Here is a 12,745-nt window from a genome sequence, read left to right on the forward strand (position 1 = left end):
TGGTTCTATTGTCAAACACTATTAAGCTTTATATTAAAATCACAGATTACGCTACACTACTCGTTTAAAAGCACGATGTGGTGCTACGCGATTTTAAAAAGCTTTTTACGTGTCATATTTATGGATGAATGGATGTGTGGAGTAACGAGAATGGATAGAATACGGAACGAATATGTTAGAGGAAGTCTGAAAGTGGCACCTGTGACAGAGTAACTGAGAAGTGCGCATTTGGTATGGTATGGGCATGTGAAGAGACGAAGTGACAATGAGATTGGTAAGAGAGTGTTAACTATGAATGTGGAAGGCTTTAGAGGAAGAGGTAGAGCTAAGAAAAATGGATGGATTGGGTGGAAAAAGATTTCTGTAAGAAAGGAGTGAGCGAAGAAATGATATACGATAGAGTAGTATGGGAAGGAGGAAACATGTTGCGCCGACCCCAGGTGACTGGGAGAAGGGCAGGAGAATTATGATTTTTTGTAAGCCCTTGTATAGATCAGCTTGTTGGACCACTAATGTGACGGATGAAAGGCGATTGAAGGCATGCAGCAGAGATGCGAATGTTGCGATGGATGTGTGGAGTAACGAGAATGGATAGAATACGGAATGAATACGTTAGAGGAAGTCTGAAAGTGGCACCTGTGACAGAGAAGCTGAGAAGTGCGCGTTTGGGATGGTATGGACATGTGATGAGACGAAATGAAAATGAGGTTGGTAAGAGAGTGTTAACTATGAATGTGGAAGGATATAGAGGAAAAGGTAGACCTAAGAAGAAATGGATGGATTGCGTGAAAGACGATATGGGTAAGAGGGGAGTGAGCGAAGAAATGGTATATGATAGAAGAGTATGCAAGGAGAAAACATATTGCACCGACCCCAGGTAACTGGGAGAAGGGCAGGAGAATTATGACTCTTTGTAAGCCCTGTAGTTATGGAGGTAATAAGCAGTCTATTTTTGTTATACAATTGAGTACTTAACTTCTTGTCTCAAGGTGGGTGCCTCATTCACATTGAGACCTCCATAGACTCCAATATATATTCACTCAACGCGCATTCTTTGTTTCACGTGAAACTCAAAAGAAAACCACGGACGTAGAATGAATGTAGGTAGAATGAAAATTCTAAAAACGCTGTTTCTTTTTTGTTTTTTTCGTTTCCGGAAAGATTAAATAAAAACATGTGCTTCGTTTACATGTTTTAATACCAGACAATTTCTAAAAGTCGACGGACAATTTCGCCCCATAAACGACAAAGTTGGGGGAGTGTTTTGAGGTTCATTACTTAATATAAGTTTAGTATGCGTAATACGTTATAAAACTCTTAATACAACCAAAGTTTCAGCTGACCACAGACGTGACTACCAAAACAATAATAATAAATAATTAAACAAATATTTACTAACAGTCACGCCACGTTAACTGATCCCGCGCTAAGTTCGTAAAGAACTTGTGTTACAGGTACCAGATAACGGAAATAAATAAAAGATTTTTATGATACACATACATATATTTAATATACATCCATAACCCCGGAATAGACATTTATATCCATCATACAAATATCTTTCTTTGGCGGGATTCGAACCCGCGATCCCCTTGTGTAGTGACCATGTCACTTGCCACTACACCAGACGGCCGTTTATTATGTTCCAATCGTGGCCTTATATTGGCTGATCCAACTAGGCATCATAAATGTGCCTCAGAGAATCAAAGAATTTGCACAATTAATTGAATCAGATCTCAATTAAGGGACTCGCCTCGTGCACTAAAGACATGTTCTGAATGTCTTACTTTACTTAACAATGAAGAAACAATTGGCGGCCTTATCATTTGAAAACATCTCCTCTAGGTAATATTGTACGGAAAGAGCTTTTTAGTGCAAAAGACGGTTTTTTTTTATTGCTTAGATGCGTGAACGAGCCCACAGCCCATCTGGTGTTAAGTAGTTACTGGAACCCATAGACATCTACAACGTAAATGCGCCACCCACCTTGAGATATAAGTTCTAAGGTCTCAGTATAGTTACAACGGCTGCCCCGCCCTTCAAACCGAAACGCATTACTGCTTCACGGCAGAAATAGGCAGGTCGGTGGTGCCTACCTGTGCGGACTCACAAGAGGTCCTACCACCAGCAAATATGAACAATATATATTTTTTTATTGCTTATATGGGTGGACGAGCTCACAGCCCATCTGGTGTTAAGTGGTTACTGGAGCCCATAGACATCTATAACGTAAATGCGCCACCCACCTTGAGATATAAGCTCTAAGGTCTCAGTATAGTTACAACGGCTGCCCCGCCCTTCAAATCGAAACGCATTACTGCTTCACGGCAGAAATAGACAGGGCGGTGGTACCTACGCGCGCGGACTCATAAGAGGTCCTACCACCGGTACAAATTAGAATTAAACTTTTTTTTAAGTATTAATTTCGCGTTTATAATGTCAATATATTATTTTCGTCCTTTCAAAAGCTGTTTAAATTTTATTCACAGCTCGCGAAGACAATAAAGAGAATACTTTAATAATCAACTGACAATAACTATATAAAATCGTTTTACAACAACCTGTATAGTCTCACAACTATAAAGGGTGTCCTATTTGGATGTTCAGAGCGTGTTAGGTAATGGCGTGCATTAAAATGAGTTTTTCACGTCCGTTCACCTGTCTGCTCATAAAGGCGAAATTCGGGTATCACATTTAGCGATGCGCTGTATACTATAAACTTTACATTAATATGCTTAATATGTTTTTATCACTGGAAATTTCGTGTATTCTCACATCCCGTGTTTTCGGATAACTACATTTTAGCAATTCATTTTTAACATGACCCAAATTCTTCCAAACAATAAATTGTATTACATTTTTTCTCCTACCTACATATTATAATTATTTCTTAGCTTCGTAGCCTCGTCGCACGAATCGGGACCATCAAAATATCACGCTTTCTTAATTTTATGTGTATGTGCCACGGCTGTCCCACCCTTCAAACCGAAACGCATTACTGCTTCACGGCAGAAATAGGCAGGGTGGTGGTACCACCCGTGCGGTCTCACAAGACGTCCTACCACCAGTAAAATATAATGTGGATTGTACATCCAAATTTTGTTTATACTGAAAACAATTAAATCGATTGCACTTTCTATACGCATTAATCGCCAAGTGGTACCATTCTCGAGATACAAAAGAAGTAATAAACTCTGAGAATTTTTGTTGAATACTGTTTTCAGATTCTGACATAGATACCTCAAACACATTATGGCTTGAAATGTGTTCATAAGGCCCACCACAAGAGCATACGGCCCACCTGATAGTGAGTGGTTACCGTCGCATATGGACTTCAGCAATGCCAGGGGCAGAGCCAAGCCGCACTCTACCCTTAAAAGCAGCTGCCTACCGTTTGTAGTAATCAAAGAAAAACGGCCAAGAATAGACATTAGAACCTCAATGCCGTCACGTCGATAAAAAAGTGAGGTCGATGTTGTATAATAGATGCTCATAATCAAAACGGGAGCATATGCAATCTTCACGGCTAAGATAAGGATGGTTGGTGACTCTTAATTGTCCATATTAAATTAGTAGACCCGGCAGAGGTTGTTCTGTGCACACGTCTTAAATCCGAGAAAATTTCAAACGGTATTTTTTTTAATTAAAAATAATTTGAAAAACCTTCTGTGATCGACCGATTTACGTATCTAAACCATTCTCGAATCCACGTGAATACACGGAAAAAATTTCATCAAAATCAGTCTGTCACATACATACACACGCATAGAAGTATTTTATACTGAGTACAATAGAAAAAACATGTCCGCTGAGTTTGGTTCTTGGAGAAAGTAAGCTAAAGTTTGTATTTGTATATGTTTTCATTTACCTTTCATCATACTCCTGCCCTTTTCCCAGTCACCTGGGGTCGGCGAAACACGTTTTCTCCTTCCATACTCCTCTATCATATATCATTTCTTCGCTCACTCCCTTCCTAAACATATCGTCCTTCACGCAAACCATCCATTTCTACTTAGGTCTACCTCTTCCTTTATATCCCTCCACATTCATAGTTAACACTCTCTTACCAACCTCATTTTCATTTCGTCTCATCACATCTTCATACCATCCCAAACGCGCACTTCTGAACTTCTCTGTCACAGGTGCCACTCTCAGACTTCCACTAACATATTCCTTACCTATGATGTACATATTTATATTTGTACTTATAAAAGACATAAACATTATTTAAAAATAATTTTCATTTGGACGCTTTCGTGTATTTTTCTACAAAATTTTTCAATTGTTTTATAAATTGTAACTATTAAAATACCGAAGTCATTTTATGACCCAAAGCAGATTTATTGTGAGGCAAAAAGAGAAAGGTAGGTCGAACCGGTTCACGCAATACCACTCCGGTCGTAAAACCTATACGAGGATTTTTGTTTTTGCACACGAATTTTTTATTGTCTTAGGCTTTATGTATAAAAACAGCTGCTGTACATGAGAACGTATATATATGTACATATGTATATTTTATGTACATATGTATATAGAGACTGCACGGTAATAAAGCAATCTTCTTGTCGTACCTACATACCACCAGTACCTACATACCTGATCCGGCGGACCGAATGGTAAGCAGTTACCGTCATCTTAAACAGGTCATTTCGGATCCTTCCGATCCACCATCGGTGCTTTTAGGTACCTCAAGCACCTATCACCGTTCTCGTCGAACCCGTCGCTTGCGACGAAGGGTTCGCCGAGTAAATTAACCCACAAACACAGCCCACTGAGTTTCTTGTCGAATCTTCTCAGTGGGTCGCATTTTTGATCCACGTGTAGATTCTGCGAAGCACTGCTCTTGCTAGGGCTGGTGTTAGCAACGCCCCCAGATTAGAGGCCTGTATGCTCACCTACTCATCCAGTTACGCTGGCATAGCCCCCTGCTTATAGATTATCAGCTTAGGTAGGAAAAAAAAGTAATAAAGCCAACAATATGTAAACTTAATTTATACTTTTTTTATGAATAACTAGCGACCCGCTTTCGCTTCGCTTCGGGGAATAAAATTCACTATAGCTTTTATTGAATTCTCTGTTATACAAATCTGATACTGAGAAAATTATGTAATATAGGATATTGTATAGCGAATTGCTTGTAGTACCATCCTGAGGTAATACCACGTGACCTACCAACTTACCAACGTATTTAGCAACATGTGTTGGTAAAAGTTAATTGTTTTTCAATATACTCGTATATACCTACCTTGAAAGTCTGCATAAAATTTTCTACAATAACTTTTATTAGGTACTCTAAATAATGAATAATTTGAAAGCAATTATTGAATTTTTTTTTTATTGCTTAGGTGGATGGACGAGCTCACAGCCCACCTGGTGCTAAGTGGTTATTGGAGCCCATAGACATCTACAACGTAAATGCGCCACCCACCTTGAGATATAAGTTCTAAGGCCTCAATTATAGTTACAACGGCTGCCCCACCCTTCAAACCGAAACGCATTACTGCTTCACGGCAGAAATAGGTAGGGTGGTGGTACCTACCCGTGCGGACTCACAAGAGGTTTTACTATCAGTGATTACGCAAATTATAATTTTGCGGGTTTCATTTTTATTACACGATGTTATTCCTTCATCGTGGAAATCAATCGTGAACATTTGAGTACGTATTTCTTTAGAAAAATTGGTACCCGCCTGCGGGATTCGAACACCGGTGCATCGCTCAACACGAATGCACCGGACGTCTTATCCGTTAGGGCACGACGACTTCGAAATTGAGTTCATTATTAAAGCTAAATAAATGCCTTGCAATATTGGCACACGACGTTCGTTCGTCCAATAGCAACAACGATTTGCTGTGAACTGTGAAATTCAGTTATTTACATCCTCGTATTTTATCAATATAACTCCAACAGAATCATTATTTGTTTTAAACGATATACAATTTTATTTTATATTCTCCTTTGACGATATTTACAGCTCGCATTCTGTAAATGTTATGTCAAACGCTATTAGGCTAAATTAGACAATCATTAGAAAATTTAATATGGTGTTTAAATATTCTTAAATTTTCTAATTTTCTGCGCTATTTTCTAATTTTTTTCTTTTATAAAAACCTTCCCCTGACAATGACTAACACAACAAAAAAATATATAGTGAAATCGTTTCAGGCGGTCATGCGTGATGCCGTGATCAAGGGTAATAGGGATTCATTTTTATATACGATATATATTATATATATTTGAAACTATAATACCTTAGCTGTTTAGAATTTCAAATATCTGATTTACGTTATTGAAATTAAAATGAAAATTTACAAGTATTGGTTGAGAATTTTTTAAAAATAAAAACTGACAAAAACCAAATATTTCAATACGTGTTCTAAAGAAAATCATCTTTTGTGTGAGCGAAAAAGTTTGATCATTTATAATCTATTTGAGGGGCTCACGTTCTTAGAAGTATATTTACGACTGAATAGAAGCATCCAGTGCGTTACAACTGTGCCCTCGACGGTAACGGAATCCTTTGAAATTCTAAACCATGAACCACTTCTAGAAGAGAATAATGTCTTGAAAGATAAAATAAGCTAAACTGATTCGCCCTGTTTATTTTGCTGGGAAAAACGAGTGGAAGGCGGACGGACGGATTTGATACAAATTGCAGCTTCAACGTCACGTGTCAAAGCGGATGATAACAATCCCATGGCTCCCATAAAAAATCTATGTATTTAATTACATTTAATTTTATGCATTAGGCAAACGCCTTTGAAATATATCTTTTTATCCAACTAAGTACACAAACTTTTCTTAAAACAAACCCGCAAAATGATAGGTAATTTGCGTATTTACTGGTGGTAGGACCTCTTGTGAGTCTGCACAGGTAGGTACCACCACCGTGCCAATGTCTGTCGTGAAGCAGCAATGCGTTTCGGTTTGAAGGGTGGGGCAGCCGTTGTGACTATACTTGAGACCTTAGAACTTATATCTCAAGTGGGTGGCGCATTTACGTTGTAGATGTTTATGGGCTTCAGTTACAACTTAACACCAGGTGGACTGTGAGCTTTTCCACCCATCTAATCAATAAAAAATAAATAAATAAATTCACATCTATGCATTAGGTAAACACCTTTGAAATAAATATTTTTACCAACTAAGTACAATGTTTTCTTAAATCTACATTCAAATTGAAAACCACGAATCATTTAGAACTGGACTTTTAGAAAAGGACAATCTGTTGTCGAAACAACAGATTGTCCTTTTTTTGTAATGATAAGTCAATATTACAGAGGAGTTACAGTGTTGCCACATTTTTTATTTTTATTTTTTATTAATTTGTGTTCTCTTGATGTTTCAGTTTTTATCATCGAATTACTTTTATTCAGCAATTACTAGTGAAATTCAAACAAAAATTTAGTTAGTGTTTTTATAAAACTGTTTTTTTTTTGTTTGTTTGTATCCGTTCCTGTTCTCGTTATCTGGAGTTGTTATTATTATCAATATTATTATCTCGTTATCGTTATTATCTTTATCGGGTCTCCTCACTCTACGGCGCCAGGCTGATCTGTCCCGGGTTGTCGGTTTTGGCAATTGGGCTTTCTTAAGGTCTCCTTCGATGTTCGACCACCAAATCGATGGCGGGCGGCCTCTACCTTTGTTTTGTTCTGGCAAGCTTAATGCGACTTTCACCATAATATGATATTCTTCCCGTCTCATGATAAGGCCATACCACCTAAGGCGATTTTCCGTTATTCTGTCTGTGATTGATGTGACTTTAAAGCTCGTCCGTATGTATTCATTCCGAACTCTGTCCATCCTGGTCTGAATATGGGTGATGTTAGCAGCCCCAGAATGGGGAGAAGCTAGTGGAGTGAAGGGGACGGTGTTAGTTTGTAGAACCGATCGGTACCTCGGTGCCGTGAAGTTCATGCTTCGTTCCTAATAACCGCAAGGTTGGTGGGACCATGGGAGGTGGTGGGAATGTCCATCCTGGTCACCCCACCCGCCCAGCGCAACATCTTGGTAATATTTAATACTTTGGAATCCGTTTGTAACGTGTATTCATTCTAGCATTCGTCACAAAAAGGCTTGATATCAACCGTGAAACATCATGCTTAGGTCCGTTTATTTAGACATAAAATAACGTCATGAACTTGCTTTTAGGTTTCGTATGACTCTGGCAGCCATCTTGGATAATAAGAATGGCCACTATGAAAACTTTGATTTTGAAAAGGTAGCTGCAATAGGAAAATGAGCATTTGCCTAGTCTTCATTATTTAAGGTATTTAAGGCAGCGACACAACCATATTGTGTTACTAGCATTGTCGATGTCCTTGGGCAGCTGTGACCAGAAATTCTACCAGGCAGGCCGCAAAATCCTCTTGCACCGTTAATATTAAAAAGCGCGTTGTATTTGACTGACACTGATCGCAATATCAAAAGCCTATTCAATTCGGAGCATTCTTTTTTCATTTGACAGTTGGTTTTCGAAATGAAGTTGACAGATGTTTGACGTTATCGAAAGATTTGGCAGTTGCTTAATTTATATACAGAATAAAGTTAACATTTTTTTTTATTGTTACTATATTACTTTTTCCTTCCCTGGAGCAAATACACCGATCCCATTGTAAACAGTAACGAGATTAAAAACAAACTGTAGTGTAAAATATAAACGCATTTGCGCTGTAGATGTCCATGGGCTCCAGTGGCCACTTAACACCAGGTGGGCTGTGAGCTCGTCCACATATCTTCTTCACATTCTCTTAGAATAGCAAATAGACCAAAATATGGTACGATAAGATTACGGCAGGTGGCGTCACGAGCAATCCCGACAAATCGATAGCTTTACAATCACACACAATTACCAAAGACCTCTCAGCAAGACGTGACCTGATAACCTAGCAATATTCATATCGAGGGTTGAAAGGTGGTTGAAGCGACATTTCGCAATATAAACGACATTCATCTTTTTATAATTAAAGGTGCGTTGTTATTCATTGCTTATATGGGTGGACGAGCTCATAGCCCACCTGGCGTTAAATGGTTACCGAACAAGCTACATTTCAAACGGATTGTTATGGTCTACTTTTATAGATGCACGAGCTCACAGCCCACCTGGTGTTAAGCGTTTACCAGAGTCTATAGACATCAACAACATTTAGACATGAGTTCTAAATCTCAGTTTTATAATACACTAGCGACCCGCCCTCGCTTCGCTTCGGAAACATTAAAACACACATGAAACTAAAAAAAAAAAAAAAAGTAGCCTATGTTAATCAGGGACAATGTCAGCTTCTAATGGAAAAAGAATTTTTCAAATCGGTCCAGTAGTTTCGGAGCCTATTCGAAACAAACAAACAAACAAATCTTTCCTCTTTATAATATTAGTATAGATATAGAAAAGCTACCCCACCACTCGAACCGAAAGGCATTACTGTTTCACGGCAGAAATAGGTAGGGTGGTGATGCCTACCCGTGCGGACTCACAAGACGTCCTACCATCAGTAATTACGCTAATTATAATTTTTGCAGATTTGAAGTTTTACTACACGATGTTGCGGGATTCGAACACCGACACAGCCGCATCGCTCGATACGAATGCACCGCGCGTCTTATCCTTTAGGCCACGACGACTTCAAAGGACAATGCCCATTTGTGCCCCAGAAATGCCCAGATAAAGTATATTACAAGATTGCTCTAATAAATAAGAAATACAATTATGTTGTCAACTTTAAATCATACGAAGCACTGGATAAAAAATAATAAAAAATAAGACTTCTTGTTGGCATTACAGTACGTATCATCGTTTTAATCATTAATTCATGCTTTATTTATTAAGTTCCTAGTGAAAAACTAATAGCAATGCTGTCTGTACACGATAAAATGTATAAAAACCAGTAGGATGTTATCATGTTTAATGTCCAATATCTTTTGAACCTGTGCTTTATGTGACATTAAATCTAGATATCATATAAATACTGTTGTGGCGTCTAAGAACGCACCTTTATATGATGCGTAAGCCGGAACGCACGAGAGGTGGGAAAAAGAATATAGTCTGTGTAACGGGACCTTTTTACCGCCGAAATTTTAAAAACGTAAAATAATTTATAATGTGCTTAATAACTAATCTATATATTAATACCTGAAGCAAAAACTTTGTATCCCTTTTTACGAAAATTACGCGGACGGAGGAGTATGAAAATTTCCACACTTATAGAGAATATAGAGAAGAAGTGCACAATGCTAATTTTTTTTTTTAATATAATGCATAAAAGATACATTAAATCAATAAAGAAAACATTACACACACTACATACCATGTATTTGACGCACACACGCATGCATACTATTTATTGTCAAACTTTTGTTCTTGACGTCTGTTGTCAAATTGAGAATAAATTAAATATTGTTTGCCTTTGATAATATTTTATAAAGTGTAGTCTTGGCGAAATTAGTGATTATAGAAGTATAAAATACAATCATAATAGTGTACAAACTTACAATTCCAATTAATTATAGTCGATTTCGACTACTGCAACACGACTTTACGGCGAAATAAAGAAGGGACTCTATAAGTACCCCCTCACTGTTAAAAAGTTATCATATTGTATAGAGCTGCAATTTGGGCATTGCTGACTTTCAGCTCCATACTAATATGGGCATGGTACTTTGTCTTTTTGTTTGTTTGTTGCATAGCGACAAACGAATCGCCCCTCTAACGAAACCAGTTTCTATATATTCGACAGCATTAACGGACTACACGAAATCGGGTACAAACAATTTATAACCGGATCAACCAACTTACAAGCCAAATAGAATGACCGGTTTGCGGCAGAAATACGTAAACCGGATTTACTTAACCGTGCACGTTCATAGTACCAACCACAAGTAATCACGAAAATTAATAAACGGTGTTTCCCGAGCGCTATGACATGTCCTTCTTCAAACTAGGCTTGTGGAGAGTACTTAGCGGTAAGCAGCGGCATTGCTGTCGTCCATGGGTGACGGTAATCACTCACCATCAGGTGGGCCGTATCCTCATCTGCCTATAAGGGCATTAAAAAAAATCATTTAAATATTATTTTTTTGTTAAATAATACTATTCCGTCATCTTTGAAGATGATTCACCCACGAAATAATCCAACTAAATTTTTTAAACATGCCAACTTTTACTGTTGATAATACGGTGTGTAAGTCTTCACCATCGATCCTTTTTTTTATTGCTTAGGTGGGTGGACGAGGTCACGGCCTACCTGATGTTAAGTGGTTACTGGAGCCCATAGAAATCTACAACGTAAATGCCGCCACCCAGCATGAGATATGAGTTATAAAAGCACAGTATAGTTACAACGGCTGCCCCACCCTTCAAACCGAAACGCATTACTGCTTCACGGCAGAAATATAGGCAGGGCGGCGGTACCTACCCGTGCGGACTCACAAGAGGTCCTACCACCTATATAAAGTTCTTACACTTTATATAGGTGGTAGGACCTCTTGTTACATAACATAAATGATGCCTCATGTGTCATAGTGTGCGACGACACGCTTCACCACTTAACACCAAAGAGGCTGTGCATTCGTTCACTCATGAAGCTATAAAAGACTTTTAGACTCAATGCGTCATCAGAAATAGAACTATCGTTTCTATAACTCTGCCTAATGGGGCCTGAAAAGTAACATAACGCATATTGGCTGTGAAGCCGCTTATTTTGTATTAGAACTAATGTTAGATTTATAATTACTAAATACTTTATATTTTTTCTTAGATATATACTAAAGCTTTAATTCCTCTGTATACATAATTTAAAAAAAATGTATATATTCAATTAAAAAATCGTAACTATTACTACTTCACGCCAGAAATAGGCAGAGCGGTGGTACCTACCCGAGCGGGCTCGCAAGACGTCATACCACCAGTAATATGTTACATTTAAATAAGCTACATTTAAATTATATACTTTTAATACAATCCAGAATAAATTACATAATCATTATGTTATGTATAAGTCGGAAGTCATGTAATTAGTCACGAATAAGTAGTGCTTTAATAATTAGGGACTTTACAATTTTTGACCTGTGGTGATGGTCTCATGGTCGAGTTGTTGGCGAACCTGTGTATAGCATGGGTTATGTATAGGATCGATTCCCGGTAGCTGTCAAAATATTTTGTGATTTTTTTTCTCGAGATCTGGGTGTGTTTTTTTTTTGCCATGATAAGATCCTAGGACTTACTATTTAGGTCGTAAAAAACATTTTTTTTTTCTTCATAAAATTGAGAATGAATCAAACGTATTTTTTTTATCTATTTACTCATAACAAAACTTACCGGATCACTTTTCAACGCGCATATTTGTAAGCACCATAATAAAACTTTTTTTTTTTTTATTCTTTAAAAAAAAACACGCACAAATTTTCACTATACTCCTCTCTGTTTCACTTACACATAGTATTGTAATTGCGTTCGTAAACTTCACTAAATTTTCACTGCACCGCTTTTCACTCCGCGATAGGAATCGGTCAAGAGGCAACGTGCATCCCTCCGCGCGGCGATCAGGTATCTGCCCCCACCCCGACATTTTCACTCCAAGTCCTAAACTGCGCAAGCGTGAGAAACCTAAAATTCTAGATATTAGTAAATAATATAAACTAGAGGTCCCGCAGTAGTCGAAATTCGACTATAATTAATTGGAATTGTAAGTTTGTACACTATTACGATTGTCTTTTATACTTCTATAATCACAAATTTCGCCAAGAC

The 12,745-nt window shown here is 37.8% G+C and overlaps 1 protein-coding gene across 1 annotated transcript in view; it reads right to left on the reverse strand.

The window, feature by feature from the left end:
* Window positions 1-12,528, reverse strand: part of LOC114250563 (limbic system-associated membrane protein) — a 123,224-nt gene extending 110,696 nt beyond the window's left edge. Inside the window, exon 1 of the mRNA XM_089738998.1 lies at window positions 12,317-12,528. The gene's annotated coding sequence lies outside the window, so the exon portion shown is untranslated. The remainder of the gene's footprint in view (window positions 1-12,316) is intronic.
* Window positions 12,529-12,745: the final 217 nt, after the last annotated feature.

The sequence above is a fragment of the Bombyx mandarina genome, chromosome 28, assembly GCF_030267445.1.
Source record: "Bombyx mandarina strain Sakado chromosome 28, ASM3026744v2".
Lineage (NCBI taxonomy): Eukaryota > Metazoa > Arthropoda > Insecta > Lepidoptera > Bombycidae > Bombyx > Bombyx mandarina.